This window comes from Cervus elaphus, chromosome 20 (assembly GCF_910594005.1).
Source record: "Cervus elaphus chromosome 20, mCerEla1.1, whole genome shotgun sequence".
NCBI classification, from domain to species: domain Eukaryota; kingdom Metazoa; phylum Chordata; class Mammalia; order Artiodactyla; family Cervidae; genus Cervus; species Cervus elaphus.
The window spans coordinates 137,454,505-137,472,048 of NC_057834.1; the positions used below are offsets into that span (position 1 = coordinate 137,454,505).

General features: G+C 55.6%; 1 protein-coding gene across 1 annotated transcript in view; it reads right to left on the reverse strand.

Annotated features, from left to right (window-relative positions):
* Window positions 1–7,890, reverse strand: part of PER2 (period circadian regulator 2) — a 39,835-nt gene extending 31,945 nt beyond the window's left edge. The window contains exon 1 of the mRNA XM_043877008.1: window positions 7,738–7,890. The gene's annotated coding sequence lies outside the window, so the exon portion shown is untranslated. The remainder of the gene's footprint in view (window positions 1–7,737) is intronic.
* Between the last annotated feature and the right edge of the window lie 9,654 nt (window positions 7,891–17,544).

The window sequence follows — 17,544 nt, forward strand, 5'->3', positions numbered from 1 at the left end:
TAATATCAGATCTTCAGAAGAGAAAGTTTACATGCCGAGAGGAGACACCAGGGCCACAGAGGAAGACTGTTAGAGCGTCTCACTGTAGTTTTAGACAGCTGCTGTTTACTGGCCCCGAATCATGAGAACCTCAATCGCCAGCTCTCTGCTGCGAAAGTCAGGAACAAATAAGCACGTCTACCGCTCGGTCTTCAACATTCAGGGAAGTTCTAGCTAACGTGATAAAGAACGAAAGGTGCTAACATCTGGGGAGAGACTGAAGACTAAGAACAGGCTGTTTCCACACAGAGAAGCACCAGGCAAGAGCTACTGGCCTGGGAAGACGCTAAGCCTCGTGAGACACGAGGAAACACGCCAAGGACGAGGCTCCCAAGGGGCGGCAAGGCCGGCAGCATCCTGGACTGGCCAATGGGGGGCTCCTGCGTAGGACCAACATCTTCCTGGAGCAGGGGCTCTGGGCACGTCCAGCTGTGCTGACAGCCTGGCGCCTCCTCACACCTGGGAAGCTGCTCCATCCACACACAGAGGTGTGAGTGTGGGGTATGTAGGAAGAAAGACCCGGAAAGGACCACTGGCAAGGAAGCCACTGGCATCCTGTCCACTCGGCCCACCTGACAGGCCCAGCCTCAGCTGGCCCTGCTGCGGTCCATGCAGGGCAGCTGAGCTCCTCTCTGCCCGGGGCGTGGAGCATGGCCCTGCTCTGCATGGGGGTCGCCAGCGCGGCAGGACCTCGGCTGCCTCCCGGGACCTCCCTGCAGCCACCCGCCCTCCTCCACCCCGGGCCAGGCTGGGCTCCCACCTCGGGGGCCTGGCGCCTGCTGCAGCACTCGGCCGGCAGCTGGCCCGATGGCCCGCACCAGTAGCTCCGCCTTCTCCCGGCCCCTTCGGCTCAGCGTCCCCTGCCTGGCCTGTCCCCCCAAGGTCACTGAGATCGCCAGGGCATGGGAGCTTCGCGTCCCTCCCAGCTGTAGCCCAGGGCCTGGCACACGGTGTGGGGATACTGTGTCCCCCAGTAAAAAGACGGAAGCCAGGCGCGCTGCTGTGGGAAGACCCCGGGGCATAAACGGACGGCCACAGAACAACAGGAGCCGCTGTAAGGACAGGTGGCGCGCTGCAGGGCTGATCCCGGCCCGTCTCTGCCTACAGCGCTGGGGCCGGCGAGCGCAGAGAATGGGACAGACAACTTTCTTGCCCCGTGGAACTCACTTTCTAGGGCGGAAAACAGGCCGTGAGTGAGGGAACGGCGTGCAGGGCAGAGGAGGGAAGCTGAGACAGAAGCAGGGCAGGGCTCCAGGCGTGGGAGCGGCTGGGCACGAGTCAGGAAGGGGACCAGGAAAGGCCCACACACAGGAGACGTGCGACCTTGCTCTTGAGCCCCGGGGTCGTGCTCACTCAGAGCCCCGTGGCCGCACTCCCCCAAGTCTGCAGGCCTCGCTTCTCCCTGGTCACTGCGGGGCCCACACCCGAGGAGTCTCTGCTGGACACGTGTGACCTTGGATGAAGTGCCAAGGTCACCACGAGGTGGGCCCCGGCTTCCCCCACTGCTGCAGCCGAAGGGCCGGGTGAGGCAGCTGGATCTGAGGCGGCGTACACCCCTGGGTGAGCTGGGACCACGGCCCCCGAGGCGGTGCTGCCTCTCCATCCCTCCCTCGAACAGACTGTCCTCTTCTCTGCGTCCTTCCTTCATCTTTTTTTGGATAGTATTTTCAATGAGACCCTAAGGGGCTGAGTGGCCAGCTGGGGGTCTGTGAAGCAGAGTGTTATCCTGTGTGTATATGCACGTGTGTGTGTGTGACAGTCGTCTCTTCTGCACTCCCCACTCCCTCACCTCAGCTGCCCTGGGATTACACCTCCCAGTAAAGGACCAGCATTTAAGACTCAGCCCGCATGCTCCCATTAAGAGAACCCGAACTGAGACAGTAGTCATGTATAGATGTGAGAGCTGGACTATAAAGAAAGCTGAGCTCCGAAAAATTGATGCTTTTGAACTGTGGTATTGGAAAAGACTCTTGAGAGTCCCTTGGACTGCAAGGAGATACAACCAGTCCATCCTAAAGGAGATCAGTCCTGGGTGTTCATTGGAAGGACTGATGCTGAAGCTGAAGCTCCAATACTTTGGCCACCTGACGTGAAGAACTGACTCATCTGAAAAGACCCTGATGCTGGGGAAGATTGAGGCAGGAGGAGAAGAGGACGACAGAGGACGAGATGGTTGGATGGCATCACCGACTCAACGGACATGAGATTGACTAAGCTCCAGGAGTTGGTGAAGGACAAGGAAGCCTGGCGTGCTGCAGTCCATGGGTTTGCAAAGTGTTGGACACGATTGAGCGACTGAACTGAACTGAAACTAAGACAGACTGAAGAGACTGAGAGGATGGGTTGGGGGGATGGCAAGTTCAAAGGTCCTGAGGCTGGCGTATCTGAGCGTGGATGAATCTGGGGTACAGGGCCAGGTGGAAGGCAGGTGGCTGATATGAGGTCAGAGCCAGGTCGTGGCTGCTTTCTGAGTGAGATGGAAAGTGCTGGAGGATTCTGTGCAACAAGGTCTGACTCAGGTGTCAGCAGGGTTACAGGGCAGAGCCAGGTGGGGGCTGGGACACCTGTTAGGGCTCCTTCGCACTTTGCTTGCTTCCCAGGGCTCCCTGGACACTATCCGTCTCCCCCACAGCCCTCCCCAGATAGCAGTGGGGCGGGGCCTTTCTGCTGAGCAGATTCTGAAGGAGAAGGGGTGGCAGCTGAGGTCTAAGTGAGCAGACCCTGGACAGTGGGGCCTTCGGCAGCTCCTCCACTTCCTGACTGCGATCCTGGGCAAGTTCCCGCACGTCCTGGGGTCCTGCTTCCCCACCTGTAAGGTGGGCCACAGCAGCACCCAACACCCACTGGTTGCTTGGAGGCTTCAAGGACAGTGATTCTGTGTATGGGATGCAGCGAGCCTCCAGCAAGGGCTGGCTTTTACGGTCCCTGCCAACCGCTAGGGGCTTCCCTGGTGGCTCTGTCGGTAAAGAGTCTGCCTGCAGTGCGGGAGACGTGGGTTTGATCTGTGGGTCGGGAAGATCCCCTGGAGGAGGGCATGGCAACCCACTCCAGTGTTCTTCCCTGGAGAATCCCATGGACAGAGGAGCCTAGTGGGCTACGGTCCCTGGGGTCACGAAGAGTCAAACACGACTGAGCGACTACGCACAGCACAGCACAGCCAATAACTAGAGGAAATTGTTTAACAATTTTTTTCTTTTTAAAAAGGAGAGAGTTCATTGTCAAGAGTGCTGCCTCTGGCCGCCCCGTGGAGGAGGCCCGGCACACTGTGCTTCCATGTGCCCGGGGCTTGTCGCCCAGCTTCTCGGAGAAGCCCTGGTTTTCACGGGTCCCAGCCCCTGAGAGCATAGGGCCAGCATGGCAGAAACTGGAGACAACAGACCAGCTTCATTATTCCAGAAAACGCGTCGCTCAGCACTGACAGCTCTAACTGACTGACCTCATTTTGCCAAGTTGGCAAAACCAACGTGCCTGTCAAAGCAGACTTTGCCTCCTGCTTTCCACAAACGTCCACGGAGCGCCCGCCCTCGCCAGCATGCCAGGGCTTCGTGGAAGCCCCAGGAAGCCTGTGTTTCCACCAGGGCAGCAGTGGTGGCCGGGGGGGGGGGGGCCCTCATGAGCCCAAGGGCCCGGGGGAGGAAGGGACTGTCTGGCTGCAGAGGGTCTGAGGGGAAGGCAGGGTGGCGCCCTCTGTGAGAAACCTGCCACGGCCACTTCTGAGACGTCCACACGTGGGAGCTGCCCCAGGGAACAGCCAGACGGAAGGAAAGGAGCTGAGCTCATACCCTTGACCCGGGCCCCTGACCACATCTTCAGTAGCCGGGGCTGCCCAGCCGGGACAGAGGAACGCTTAGAAAGTGCCGTCCACGGTGAGATCACCGTCTGGGCTGGCTTTGCGGCACTTGGGACAGGGAGGAAGCCAGCAGGGAGGCGGAGGAGAGCAGAAACCCGCCAACGCTGGCTAGGGCCTTCATTCCCCGTCCTCTCTGCTTGCACACACACTCACAGTTTCCACAATAAACAGTAGAAACGGGGAACGAAAACAGAGCCTGAGCCCCAGTGCCGCCCTCTACTAGCACCGCCAGGACGGTAAACGCTGCCTGCGCTCACCACCCCTGCTCTGAGTGGGACGTGCCCTTCTCTGCGGAAAGCAGAGACCAGAAATCAGGGCAGGCTCACTCACTGAAGACCGTCGTGAGCTGAAAGGGGAGATAAGACACTTGCAGATGGTGACGCCTTGCTGCGTGTCCACAAACCGAGCCCCCAGCCCCAGAGGCAGGACGCCGCCAGCCCCCAGGGGCCCCTGGTGGTCCCCATCCCCACCCCTGCTCCCCACGTCCACCCCAGGCCCCTCAGGCCTGAGTTCTCACAGCCTGGTCATTCCCCCTGTTTCTGAACTTTACATAGCAGGGACCTCACAGCCTGTTCTTCGTTTCTGAAAGCCCTCGTATTTTACAACCCCAAATATTATAACCCGGTTGCTACTTCCTGGCAGGAGCCAATTCCCCGAGGCCAGGCTGCTGTAATCTGGAGAAAATGTTTGTCCTGCTGAATAAACACTGGCACTCTCCATGGAAACCGCTGGTAACCGAGGAAAATGTGACTGCAGCCGTCCAAATATGGAAGAGAAGGTGGCTGCGGAGAGGCGTGGCCCCCTCGTGGAGACCCCTCAGGTACTCTTAGCTCTGCTGCCTTTAAGAAGCACAAGATTTAAAACAACGACGCAAAAGCCTCTTGCTTTTTTTGCTTAACGCTGGCTTCAGCGTCTGGGTGCCCAGGACCTGCCCAGCTGTTCCGATTCTTCTCAGGAAGGGGGCGAGGACTCTCAAGGCCTTCAGGAGCTGGGGAAGGTCCAGCACTCAGCCCAGAGCCACCTCCATCTTCGGAACTGCCCGCTTCTGATAACACAGGGGCCTTGGCCCTGCCCGTGACCTGCACTGCTCGCCTGCTCACTGACTGCTTCTGATCCGCTCTAGACTTGCAAATACAGTAACCAACTTGTTGCAGAGGTGCCTACGGAGAGCTCAGAGGTCGGGGCCCGGCCCCCTCTCCGGGTGTCTGTGGGTTGGCAGGTGGGCCCGCCTTCTGCAGGGTGTCTGCAGAGCTGTCATCGGCGTGCACTTCTACCTAGTTTTGCCGAATAAGGTAGTTCTCAGTGGCGCTCTTTCTCTGGACAGAACGCTGAGCGGCCCCGCCAGCAACTCAGGGACCTGCCAGAGCCTGTGATTTGTTGAGGCCCCGTGAGGTTATTACATCATCATTTAAAAACAGAGGCGTGCCCACCAGTTATTTTTCTGAAAGTTCAGTGTGGGTGAGAAATAGTACAAATGAGAGGAACTGCCCTGCTTCCTTCTAAGCCTCACAGATAACACCATGTGCCCTGAAGTCAGGAACTTGTGTCTCCTGTGTCTCCTGTGGAAATCGTCTGCAGAGGGACAGAACCCAAAAGGCTAGGGATGAGGGACTGATGTACATACGCCACTACATAGAGTTGCCTCTAGATAACTACAGAGAACCTACTGCACAGCTCAGGGAAAGCTACTAAAATGTTCTGTGGTGACTTAGAGGGGATGGAAATTTGAGAAAGGGGGCATATATGTATACGCAGCGTCAGACACGACTCCATGAGTACACAGCAACAACAGCTGATCCACTCTGCTGTAGGGCAGAAATGAACACATTGCCAAGCAACTATACTCCAATAAGAATGGAAAAAAAAAAGCTAGAGGTGGAAACAAACCTGAGATCACCCACCCTGAGCCCTGCTGCACAGACGAGCCCTGGAGGCAGGGGTGTGGGGGGGTTGCTGAGTCACCCAGCAGCAGCCCAGGGCCTGGCAGGTGACAGTCCCCAGCTCCCCCCCAATGCCCAGCCCCCAGAGAAAGCCCGGGTTGTGTCAGTTCTGCGCCGGTGAATAACAGGGAGACGACAGCGACAGGTAACTGCCAACACCCACGGCACCATCCCTGTTGGCATATCACGTTGCTTCTACTTAAGAAACAGGAGTCCCTTTCCTCATTTTACTCAGATGCCTTACAAAAAGTGATTGTTTGTTGTTAAGTCGCTGAGTCGTGTCGGACTCTTTTGTGATCTGATGGACTGTAGCCTTCCATGCTCCTTTATCCGTGGGATTTCCCAGGCAATAATACTGGAGTGGGTTGCCTTTTCCTTCTCCAGGGGATCTTCTTGACCCACTAATCACTTTTCGTCATGAAAAAAAATCACTTTCTTTGTGACAAAAAGTGATTAGCCTTGAATTTAAAACTCAGTTTTGAAGGAAAGCCTTCAGGTTCAGAGCTTTGTTCCCTCCTTAGCCACACCAGCCTAGGACCAGAAACCCTGGCTGAGGGTAGGGGCCGGGCAACTCCCTTTTGCAGCAAGAGAGGAGGTCAGTGGCCCTGCTGTATTGGATGTGGGCGATGAGAGGTATTTGCGGAGGGGCTTCTGCCATGGAGCTGGGGTTCTTAATGTTTGGGAGACCTGAGGGTCGTCCCCCTCCAAATTCCAGCTCACTCAAGATTCAGCAACACCCAATCCCAGGCCTTCGAAGAACTTCTGAAGTTCATCCTGACCCAGATGAAGACCCTCAGGACGATGGAAAAACCCTGCAGGCACCCTGAGCCTGGGCTTGGCCCGGTCATGCTTTGTGCCCAGCAGACAGCTGGACCTCAGTTTCCTCATCTGTCAAACTAAGGGGTTACCCTGGATGATTTCCAGGGTACCTTCTGGCTCTGTTTCTCTGTGAGTATGAATCAGCTTTCCCAACTGGTTTCTTCTGTGTAGGTTACAGAAACCCTGGCAACCGAGCTGTCATCCCTTACCCTGGCCTTCCTGAAGGGGTAAGCAGGCCACCCCCCCCCCCCCCCCCGCCCCCCGCCGCCCTCCCCCCACACACTGGTTCCTGTCCAGGACTTGGCAGCCAAAGTCCAGCCCAGAAGGATAATGTGATGGCTGTATCACAAAGCAGGACCCTCTCCCTTCTTCTGCGGGACCCAGGAGAGGGAATAAACACAGAGTCTGGCGTGGGCAAAGGGGATGAGCATCTGTGCTCAGGTCCAGCATCTGTCTTGTCCTTCTGCTCACCCACTCGGGGGTGGGTGAGACAGACCCATGGGCTGTCCAGCTAGGGCTCCTAGACCAGTGCCCACCAGTGGCCTTTTCCCAGCTGGAGACTTGGCTCTGTGTCCTCAAGAGCAGGAAGCCAGCTCCCCAAGGGGCCCTCCATCTTCCCAGAGTCTGTGGCACTGCCCCTTGGTCGCCTTGGCCTTCCTCAGCCTTCCCCCGTTGGGGGATGGGGGCAAGACAGGGAGAAGAGGAGGGGTTCCTAAAAGAAAATCGTCTAGAGAAGGACAGCTTGCTGTACAGCCCCTCAGTAGCTCTGTGACCTCAGACATGGGCCTGACCTCTCTGGATCTCAGTTTCTTGATCTGCAAAATGGGAATAACGGTCCCCCCCCAACTCCCAGGTCAGTTTCAGGATGAGTGAAACGGCCCAACAGACCCTCCGATCGCATCTCTGTGGACTAGAGGATCCTCTGCCGTCGCCCGGAACCGGCCCGCCGAGACCCCAGGCCACCACCCGCCCCCCGAGGCAGGGGCCGGGGCCGTCCCGCCGGCGGTTACGTAACCAGAGAGCCAGGCGGCCAGACGCCGGTCTGCGCCCAGGCCGGCCCGCCACGCCCGCCGTGCCGCGCGCACTCACCGGAGCCGCGTCCTAACCGGTCCACTGGACTGTCCGCGCGCGGCCCGCCGACCCCGCCGCCGCCGCCGAAAGGAGCGCGTAGCCGGCAGGGCAGCCCTCCGCCGCCGCCGCCGCCGCTGACTCGCCGCTGTCACATAGTGGAAAACGTGACCGCTCTCCGCGCCCGCCCCCGGCGCCCGCCCCCGGCGCCCGCCATTGGTCGCAGTGCCGCCTCATCTGCATACCGTGGGGGCGGGGCCTGCGAGCGCCGTGCGTCCATTGGCCGCGGCGTCCGTCGCTCTCTTTACATAAGACGCACATGGAACTCCATGTTCCCCGATTCTGTTCCTCAATGAAGACGCAGCGGACCCGTGGCCCCCCCCGCCTCGTCCTCTGGAGTGGTCCCTTCCACTTCCGGCCTCGGCGCCTTCCATTCAAGACGAAAGGCATCCGCGGGCCCGGGGAGCCCGGAGTGGCGCGTACCACTGCGGGGCGAGGGGCGGGCTGGGCGCGGGTCGGGGAGGGGCTCCGGGGCACTCCTGCCAGGCCCACCCCGGGCAGCCGAATCCTCGCTGAAGCCCACTCCGGGAGACCGTCACCTTGAGCCACGGCCAGAGACGTCCCCCCACCCCCCACAAACCTCTTCATTCACTCCCTTTCATTCATTTACTCTGTATCCATTCATAGCTAGCTGCAGACTGGGCGGCTCTGCTGGAGCTTCGGGTGCACGCCCACCCAGGCGACCGAGGTCGACACTAGCCCAGATCTGTCAGGACACGTAGCTTCCAGGGGGCCTTTTCTTACTTTTCAGATTATGCGTCGCAAGTTTTGGTTCAGCAAATAGGGTCCTTGTTACTAAGGGGATGTACAACAAAAGAAATAAACGATGTTGTCCCTGCCCCCAATCGCGTCATTTGGGAGAAAGGACCATCTCATGAAAAGGGAACTTAATCAAATACTAAACTGGGCAGTGTGGATCAGAAATTAACCGGGACAAGAGTTACACGCAGAGGTTCCGTGGAGGAGGCAGCACTTGAGTGGTGTTTGGAAAAGGAGGGTTTTCCGACGGCAGAAGTCACAAAGACATGAGCCCGGCATAGCAGGCTCTGGGAGAGAGCTCTGTATTCTTAGCACCTTGGCTGCAGCCATTTACTCTTCAATAAGCACTGTTTGGGGTTTGTGAAGAAGCCTCCAGCCTTCTGTCTATAAAGTGTCAGGAGAGGGACTTACCTGGCGGTCTGGTGATTAGGACTCCTGGCTTCCAATGCATGGGGCTCAAGTTCTATGCCTGGTCAGGGACTAAGATCCCACATGCTTCATGGCACAGCCAAAAAAAAAATTTTTTTTTTAAGTGTCAGGAGAGTAGAACTTCCTCTCAGACAAGGTAGAGAGCCAAGGCTTTCTGGTGGGACTCAAAACACAGGCAGGCTTCAAGGCAACTCAGCCGCACCCTGCTCTGAAATTTCAGGGTCCGACATGGGAAGCAAGGTTGGTTGGGCTTGGAAGGGCAGAGGGGGCCTGTGGAATCTCTCTCCACTTGTATATTCTTCTTCCTGGGCACTCCTGGTAGATCAGGGATGGGAAGGAAGGAAGAGTCATGATCTGGTGGCCTGAAGCAGACTAAGCTGCTAGTTCCAGAAGCCAAACGCACATTGAGGATTTTCCCTGCCCTTGGCAAAGGGTGTGTGCCACTTCCTCAGACACAGATGCAAAGCCGGGCAACGCCAAGTTCATCAGGACAGTCCTTCCCACATAAGTCCTGGCAGGCCAGCTGCGCGCTGCATGCTCCTTGCTGAGAATGGCCCCTCCTTCTGTTTGTCTGATATTGACACCTCCACTATGACTCCCTGCCCCCTCCTGAATAAACCTACACAAATGCCAAGCAAATCCAGGCCCAGCTGCACCTTGCACACACCCAGAGCCTTTTGTTTCTTCACCTACATTGACGTCAAGGATAAGCTCCTTTGTTCTGGAAGTGAGAGAAAACAGACAGCTCATTCACATCACACAGAGATTCTCCTCTTGCTCAACTTTTCTTTGGTCTTGTTCCATATCCAGGCTTCAGCCTAATGTCACATTTCCTATCTAAATTTAGCCTTTTCTATTTTCACCCATCAGTCTGTTCAGTCACTCAGCCGTGTCCGACTCTCTGTGACCCCATGGACTGCAGCACGCCAGGCCTCCTTGTCCCTCACCAACTCCCAGAGCTTGCTCAAACTCATGTCCATTGAGTCGGTGATGCCATCCAACCATCTCATCCTCTGTCGTCCCCTTCTCCTCCTGCCTTCAATCTTTCCCAGCATCAGGGTCTTTTCAAAAATGAATCAGTTCTTCACTTCAGGTGGCCAAAATGTTGGAGTTTCACCTTCAGCATCAGTCCTTCCAATGAATATTTAGGACGGATTTCCTATAGGATAGACTGGCTGGATCTCCTTGCAGTCCAAGGGACTCTGAAGAGTCTTCTCCAATACCACAGTTCAAAAGGATCAATTCTTTGGCGCTCAGCTTTCTTTATAGTTCAACTCTCACATGCATATATGACTAATGGAAAAACCATTAGCTTTGACTAGACGGACTTTCTTCGACAAAGTAACGTCTCTGCTTTTTTAATATGCTGTCTAGGTTGGTCATAGCTTTTCTTCCAAGGAGCAAGCGTCTTTTAATTTCATCCTGTCAGTCACCATCTGCAGTGATTTTGGAGCCCAAGAATATAAAGTCTGTCACTGTTTCCATTGTTTCCCCATCTATTGCCATGAAGTGATGGGACTGGATGCCATGATTTTAGTTTCCACCCATAAATCTGGTAAAAAGTGAAATCCACTATGAATTATCAAACACTATGAACCTTGACAACTCTTTGGAACTGAATCTATGTTCAGTGTCTCATGACTCCTGTCTTCATTCTTGTTGTTGGAAATGTTCATTCACTCTACTAATTCTTGGTGACACCTGAGTATTGGTGGTGTGCAAAGATGCATCTCGTTGGAGCCTCTGCTTATAAGGAGTTTGCAACATAGGAGGGGTGATGAAGGAGGTCTGGGGACAATTTCAAATAAGATGGGTTGTGAGTTCCAGGAGAACAGCATAGGTCTGGTGGAAGCGTCCACCCCAGTGCCAGCTGCGGGTGGTAACTTCCAGAGCCAAGGTGATGGGTGAGCATGTGTGTGTGTGTGCATGAATGCGTGTGTGTGCATTCAGGTGCACACATTAGTGCTTTCAGGTTGGAGGAGGAGGGGAGAAGATATCCTCTCCTGGTCAGTCTATCCTGACCCGGAAATGTGCTTGGATTAGCCATCACCTCTAGCACAGGACTCTTGGCCCTGGGGAAGGCAGCTAGCAAGAAGGAAACCTGGGTTTGGGGGTGGCGGCCAGGGTCCCAGCTGCGTGAGGAATGCTGTCTGTGGAAAGAGCTGGCCTCGCGTCTCAGCCCTCTCCCTGCCTCCCAGCTGCTCGGCCCTGCACCCCTGCCCACTCAACCTGGGCCCTGCCTGGAGGGCCCCTCTGCACCCGGGCCTCTGGGCCTTGGTGTCCCTGCCAGGACACTTGCGGGCTCGCTCACTCACTCCTGCACTCAGTCGGCCAGCTGTTTACTGGGCAATTACCGCGTGACGAGCACTGCACTGGCCATCACTCCTCTGGTCCTGGATCCTGTGCTTTGGGAGCCGGTGAGCTAAGGCACGAGCTGGGAGGAGAATGATGAGGTCTGTGCGTGGGGAGGGGGCCCTCATGTCCTCTCTAAGCAGATGGAGGGGACCCTGTCAGCCTGTCTGGCTTCGCAGAGCCCCTTCTTGGGTTTAGGGACCCTGGAGATGGGAACTCGGACCCTGAACCTCCCTCTCCAGCTTCCCCCGTGCCGGCCACTGGGCACCGCGGCAGCTCCTGTCCTGGAGACCCTTAGCCAGCTTCCAAAGCGGAACCCAGGCTCATGGGCAGCTATGTCCAGGGTCTGAAGACACAAGTGAGGCAAGGCCCACCTGCCCCTGTGGTTGGGAAGCTTCCCGAACCGGACAGTGACCAGTGGGCTGGCACTTCTCTCTGGCTGCACGGTGGTCTGGGAGCCGGGGAGAGGTGTCTATACTGTGCTGGCCACCTACTGAGAAGGGCTTTTGGTTTTTAAACTAAATACAGGTGCAAGGAAGGTCGTCCTTTGTTTTGGGGACACATTTGTTTATGCTGTGTGTGCATGACACACGTGTGTGTGTATGTGTGTGTTCACAGTCCTCCCCAGGAAGTCGCAGACTGCAGATGCAGCCTCCATCTTTCTTCACCTCACCCTGAGAAGAGACTCTGAAAAGGACTGAAAGTGTCTGCACAGCGCTGCCTGGCCTGGAGTGCTGGCCTCCTCGTCTACATTGTCCCTTTGCAAGTGACATCCTCAGTGTCACACTCCTGATGGTACAGGTTAGGCCCTCTGTACAAAGTAGAACAAAGGTGGTGATGGTGGGCATACTTGCCCAGTTCCCAGCTGCACAAAAAGTGCTTAATATTTCTCCATGAATTATGATGTGAGCCTCAGTTGTTTAGTTTTCTGTAGATGTCTTTTGTCATATAGAGAAACTGTCCTTCTATTGTATTGTCATTAATATAATTATTGGGCTTCCCTGGTGACTCAGACGGTAAAGAATCTGCCTGCAATGCAGGAGACCTGGGTTTGATCCCTGGGTTGTGAAGATCCCCTGGAGAAGGGAATGGCTACCTACTCCAGTATTCTTGCCTGGAGAGTCCCATAGACACAGGAGCCTGGTGGGCTATAGTCTATAGGGTTGCAAAGAGTTGGAGATGACTGAAATTATTATCTATTAGTACTATTCTACTTTAATGTAAATATTGTTCTCTATTATTATATTAATAGTTTGCTGAGAGTTTTCTTTTCCCTTGTTGGCCATGCTACACAGACCTTGGTTCCTCAACTAGGACTTGAACCACGGCCCCCAGCCGTAGAAGAGTGGAGTCCTAACCGTGGACTACCATGGGATTTTCTCTGAGAGTGTTTTAAAATCATACATTGACACAATGACATTTAACCCATGATAATTATTATTATTTTAAAATGTCTCCCCCAAATTAATCTATTTTTGCGGATCTGCAGATAATTTAAACCACCATAACTTTGTCTCTACCATACAGCACTCCGTATAGACCTGCTTGCTTCATTATTGTGTCCTAAAACAAAAAACCTAAACGAATAAAAAAAACTTAGTGCCCAAGACTCCACCTTTTTCATGTTGTCAGTTTCTTCTTTTTGCTAGAGGAACCCGATGGTTAAACGTGTACCTAATCAAATTCTCTTATTATCTGTTTCACAAATAAAAGGCATGGTCTTAACAGAAGCCAAAAAACTGTTTGCTATCATGTCACGTGAAAAAGGATGAAAACTTCCAGCTTCCTGGTCATGAGGTCGTTAAAGGTAACCCGAGGGTTTAACTGAGATGAAAGTTGTGCTCTAGGTGAGGAGGAGGGAGCTGGCAGTGGGGAGGCTGAGTTTGCCTGTCAGACTTTTGCCTCGAGACTCTGAAGGCTGATGTATGGGTCAGGTTTTCTGGTGTCTGGAAGCTTGAGCCCCCTTCACAGAGTTTCTGGACCACTGGTACCCCTAACTGTCCTGGAAAGGCCCTAGAAAGACAGCTTGCCCACAAGGCTCCCATGTCTGCAGTGACCCCCCCATATCCAAGGTGCCCCTTTCTTCACAGGACAGAGGGTCTCTCCTTGGTTGGCATGCCCTCCAGCTGGTGTTCGGGGCCGTGGACTGGACCGGGGCCCCTGGGACAGAGTCTCTTGCCCTGACACACGCTGTCAGGTGTGTGTCCCTAGGCGGGCTCAGCCAGCATTGCCGGGGTTGGTGCTGAAGCTGGCACTCCGCCCCCCAAACATGCCTATCCCAGGGCAGTGTCTGGAATGGGAGCCCTGCGCGCTTTGGGGGCCAAGAAGGGCCCTCCCTGCAGGGTGTGTGGTCCTTCAGGAGGCTGAGGTGGGGCCCCCTCCACGGCGGGCCTGGACCCCAGGACGCCTCCCGCCCCACCAACCAGCTGTGACCTCGCATGTGCTCACCGCGTGCGGTGCCCTGTGGACACACTCTTCTCATCTCTGAGGGGCGTGTGTCCAGAGCTACAGGGTCCCTTTACAAAGACTCCCTCGATGTCAGGACATGCTAAGGAATCCTGCAGAGTTGTGTCTTGTGTCCTGGGGGAGAGACGAACTTTGCAAAACGATCCCATCCCCTCCCTGCCTGCACTGCAGAGCCTGGGAACCAGGCGGCCAAAGTCCGAACTCCAGTGTTCCTCTTGTCCCCAGAACATCCTCCCCGCCCCGATTCTCCCTCTGTGCTGCAGCTGGCCAGGCCCCTGCACCCTCCCAGTTCAGTTCAGTTCAGTCGCTCAGTCGTGTCTGACTCTTTTAGACCTCATGGGCTGCAGCATACCAGGCTTCCTTGTCCTTCACCATCTCCCTGAGCTTGCTGAAACTCATGTCTGTTGAGTCCGTGATGCCATCCAACCATCTCATCCTCTGTCATCCCCTTCGCCTCCTGCCTTCAATCTTTCCCAGCATCAGGGTCTTTTCCAATGAGTCAGTTCTTCGCACCCTCCCAACCCCCTTTAAATACTGAGAGGCTTGCAATGGTGGGGGAGTTGGGGGTGAGGATGGCTGGAGTGCATGCCCCGCCTGTGGACGCCCACCCACCACTAGTCCACACAGCCATGCCGCCCACAGTGCCTCTCCTGGATGGCAGGACCCCTGCCTTCTGCTGAGCCTCTGCCTGTAAGTTTTCTGTCTGTAAACTGGGGCGGCGACTCACCCTGCGTTACCTGCCATGTTGGCCTTTGCTCACCTGCTTCTCCTTGGTGCACGGGGTAGAAAACACACCACTAGTGCCCAGACCAAACCTCTGAGGAAGAAACAAAGGGTTGGCTAGACCACTCTCTCGGGATGGCCAACATCCCCTCTGGAGGTGGGGATGGGTCACCTGGCTGAGTTGTCAAGCCAGGAGCCCAGGGGTCTTAGCTGTGGACAGCAGCAGCCTTGGGGCACACGGCGGTCCCATTGTGAAAGAGATCCTCAGCGGGAGAGGGCTGCTGTGGGCCCATCTCCCGGCTCCACCCCAACAGATCAAGGGCTGCAAGGGAGGAGGAAGGGGAAATAGGAGACTCCCACCCCAGGACAGTACTGAGGCTTTTGAGGCCCCGTGATGCAGGGAGAAGACCACGCATTGGGGGATCTATGTGGGTGCTCAGTAAAGAGGTGGGGTCCCCCTGGCGTGGCTGTCAGCAGCACCCCAGACTCTCAGGAAGCTGGGAGGGAGAACCAACACTGGTGCTGCAGGGCAAAGCAGAGGGCAGGGGACGGGGCCCTTCCAGGACCCCTGTCCTGGAGTCGGCGGCCTGGACAGACACACCTTCCCACCTCTGTCTCGGAGCAGGAGCTCAAGGAAGTCTGGCACAGCGCCCCCCTCCAACTGGGGGAGCCCCTGAGACCTTAAGATCAACTAGGACACCCCACCAAGGCCGTGGGCTCCCTGACGGATCCCGTGGGAATCCAGAAAGAACCCCTGACTGTGCCTTCTGGAGTCAGAAAACACCAAGTGATTTAACATGATGGGGCCTCCAAGTGGGCGGACGTCCTTGGCTTTGGTCCTCCAGGCCAGAGGCAGTGCCGGGGTGGAATGGTCATCCCAGATCTCTGCCTGAGATCGGGAAGGGGAGCAGAGAGAGGGAGGCCCTGCCACCTCCCAACCACGTGGCTGTGGCTTGGCAACAGAGGGTGCTAAGTAGGGAAGTGATGGCTGGCCAAGCCGTACCCACGGAAGGCTGAAGATCTAGGAGGATGACCGAGGTGCCCGTGGCAGGAGTAGGGAAGCACTCTTGGAAAGAAAGCGTGTAGATGGGGGCGGGTGATGGTGAAGGGGGATTAACAAGCCGACTAGGAGAAAGGGACTGGTGGAAGATGGGGGACCAAGAGAGCTGAGCCTGTCACCCTCACCTCTGTGGCCCACCGGGCAAAGCTCCTTGCCCCGCTGAAGGCCTCGAGAGTGAAGCTAAGGGCTGGCATGCCACAAGCCGACTACATGGAAAGCCATTCCTGATGGGAACGCTGGTGGCTGTAGGGTCCACCCTGCCAGACTAGTTCCGGCCTGGCCTGTCTACACCCTGTCTGCGTCCTTCAAACCAGAAGATGAGGGCCGAGGTCCTGGCCCTCTTCTCCCTTCAGGAGGGATTGTGGACTGCTTTTCATCTACACTGGAAAGGGTGGGGATCCCAGGCCCAGGGGCCCAGATGGTGCCCAGGAAAGGTCACCGTGGTATCCGCTGTCCTGGTGGGACAACTGAGCTGGACTTGCACTTATCCAGTGGGCGGCAGGAGGCAGGAGACAGGAGAGGGCCAGCTCACCAGTTCCTCACTTCTCACCCTCCGATGGGCAGAAATCCTAGGCCTGGTTTTTGATTCAGCGAGTTCCAGAGAGGTTCACGGGCTGAGCACATGAACCTGCTGACCGGTTCGTGTGTCCCACGTGGCTCAGCGGGAAGCAGAGGTCGCCATGGAAACACCTCACTTGCATTCTCCTCCCTCTTCCTCCACACTCACGCTCTAGAATTGCACCTCCTGATGAAGTGTTATTTCTTGACACCATATGTGTCAAGGGACACATTAGAGACTTGAAACTAAGACCCTGGAGACTGAAAATGGTTCTAGAGAGCAGGCCCTCAGAGTTTCATTCTGAGTCGGACTGCCCATCTGTCTCCAAGCCACAGAGGCCCTGTTCCTAGGGTTAACCCTGCAACAGGGTTCAGCCATGGCTCATTTTGTATGGCCAAGAATGGGTGTTTTAGTTTTGAGCTAAAAGTGGTTTTCATTTTTTAAAGGGAAAAGGAAGGGGAAAACAAAAAATCAAAGACAATGCTACAGTGCTCACATGAGCCTGGATCATTTACTCTCTGGCTATTTACAGGAAGTTTGCTAACTGCTGCTAATAACCAACCAGGCAAGAGCATTGCAATTCCTCAGGTGTTCACCTGTGGTCAATTGTAATGGACGCAGGCAGACAGCAAGGCATTCAGAGATCAGGCAGAGGTGGTGCTTTGTCCGCGGGGCGATGCTATTCATTATGGAGAAGGCAGGCGCCTTATGTTGGTGCTGGAGACCCTGGAAAAAGAAAAAGTTCACTGCCAACTCGACAAGCTCTGTGAAGCTAAGGCCTCCTTTGCAGTCCAGCAGGTTCATGCCTCCCAGAGCCACAGGGTGGACTGGTAGAAATCATGTCTAGATGTTGATTATGAAGTTACCTCCCTTGGACTGCAAAGAGATCAAACCAGCAAGGAAATCAACTCTGAATATTCACTGGAAGGACTGATGCTGGAGATGAAGCTCCAATCCTTTGGCCACCTGATGCGAAGCGCCAACTCATCAGAAAAGACCCTGATGCTGGGAAAGATTGAGGGCAGGAGGAGAAGGGGGCAACAGAGGATGAGATGGTTGTATTTCCTCACTGGTTCAATGGACAAGAGTTTGAGCAAACTCCAGTAAATAGTGAAGGACAGAGAAGCCTGGTGTGCTGCGGTCTATGAGGTTGAGAAGAGTCAGACACGATCTAGCGATTGAACGGTAACAACAAGAGAGCTACAAAGGAGACCATGAGTCACAGCCTGGACAGGTCCCCTCTGTCAAGGTCAGGACTTACATCCCTATGGAATGATCCTGGGTCATGGGTGGGGGCAACTAGGTAGATGAGCTGGATTTCTCTCTTTCTTTCTTTTAACATGACTTGCATTTGGCTGAGCCGTTCTTAGCCACGGTACACAGAATCTTTGCTGCCCCATGGGGATCTTTCGTTTCAGTG